General features: G+C 52.9%; 1 non-coding gene across 1 annotated transcript; it reads left to right on the top strand.

The window, feature by feature from the left end:
- The first annotated feature begins 827 nt into the window (after positions 1–827).
- Positions 828–909, top strand: TRNAS-GCU (transfer RNA serine (anticodon GCU)). Its single transcript has one exon. It is a non-coding gene; the product is annotated as a tRNA-Ser (tRNA).
- The last annotated feature ends 611 nt before the right edge of the window (positions 910–1,520 follow it).

The raw sequence follows: 1,520 nt of genomic DNA, 5'->3' as shown, positions 1-1,520 counted from the left end.
TCTCCCAGGTTAAATCCGTCACCTCACTGTCCGGTCTACTGGACCTGGTAAGATTTACCCTTTTTTTTTAAAAGCTGGTATGATGTCATGGTGACAGTGTTGCATGGTCTATTATCTCTCTCTGTAGGATATGTCATCCTCTACTACCCCTCCTGGGGATGGTAGGAGGAAAACCTCTTCCGAGAGGAAACATCTTTCCTGCTTCGATTGCGACACACCGCTCCCTGATGGTAGGTAGCGGCTTGAAAGGTTGTGCCCTGCCGGGTACTACTGGTCCTATAACTTGCCTATTTTCAGGCTATGAGTGGGCCCGTTGTCGCGGGTGCAGAGGTCCTCCACCTGTGGAGCCCTCTCCCAGAGATATGAAAGCATGGGTCAAGGAGATGGTGAGTTTGGGCATCGCTTGGGTAAATAGTTTTTCCCTTGCTTGTACTCTCCTTTTTGTTTTGCAGGATGATTCCCTCAAAGGGATCCATTGCACCTTGTCTCAGCTCACCAGGAGACCATGCTCTGAGCTCCGTTCCTCGTCTCTCCCCCCCCCCTTGTAACACCTGCGGGGGGCAGAGGATGTTTCCTCCGAGGACGACTCAGTCATTCCAGCAGAACTGCGTTCCATTATGAACAAACGGGCAGGCTGCTGAAGTCCATCCGGTCTACAGTGGGCCGAGATGTTGACGGGGAAGCCTCCACGTCTGCCTCTGGGGGACATATTGCCTTCCATGCGGACGCCACGCTGACCGACCTTATGGCGCAGCAGTGGAAACAGCCAGAGAAAGGACATTCGCTTCCAGGATCTTCAAGAGTTTGTTTCCTGTTAACACAGCCAGGACGAGGTGGCCGAGTGGTTAAGGCGATGGACTGCTAATCCATTGTGCTCTGCATGCATGAGTTCGAATCCCATCCTCGTCGATTCTGTCTGACGTTTCCCACTTGGAAACTTGCTTTGCTGAGCCTCTTTAAAAAAAAAAAAAAAAAAAAAGCAGTGGGATTCCTGGGGGCCTCCCCCGAAGGTGGATTTGGCCGTAGCAAAGCTGTCCCGCAGAACCCTGGTGTCTGGCCAAAGCTTAGTCGCCATTATGGAGGGATTAGCTGAAGGTAGGGGAAGGTCCCTACCTCAAGCATCCAGGGGCAGACGTGCTCCCTCTAGAGGCAGAGGTTCTTCCTCTAATTATAGACGCCCTTCCCAACAACGGCGTTTTAGATATCGCCCTAGGGGAGCTGGTCATGGCGCTTCCAAGGAGGACACCAAGAGGAAGCCTGAGTTTTGACGTGGGGCAGCTCCCTGTGGCCCCCCTTCCTGGGAGGACGTCTTTCCTCCTTTTCCAGAGCATGGTTCACCCATATCCAAGACCCATGGGTGTTGAAGATCATACAACACGGGTATCACATCGACTTTCATCTTCCACCTCCAGATCGGTTCGTTTCCACCCAAACTCTTCCACCTTCTCAGCAGGCCAGTCTAGAAGCCTTGGTTGCCGAATAGGTTACCAAGGGCGCCCTGGAGAAGGTACCAGCCTCAG

Source organism: Leptodactylus fuscus, chromosome 4 (genome assembly GCF_031893055.1).
Source record: "Leptodactylus fuscus isolate aLepFus1 chromosome 4, aLepFus1.hap2, whole genome shotgun sequence".
NCBI classification, from domain to species: domain Eukaryota; kingdom Metazoa; phylum Chordata; class Amphibia; order Anura; family Leptodactylidae; genus Leptodactylus; species Leptodactylus fuscus.
This window is presented reverse-complemented; position numbering and strand designations above follow the sequence as displayed.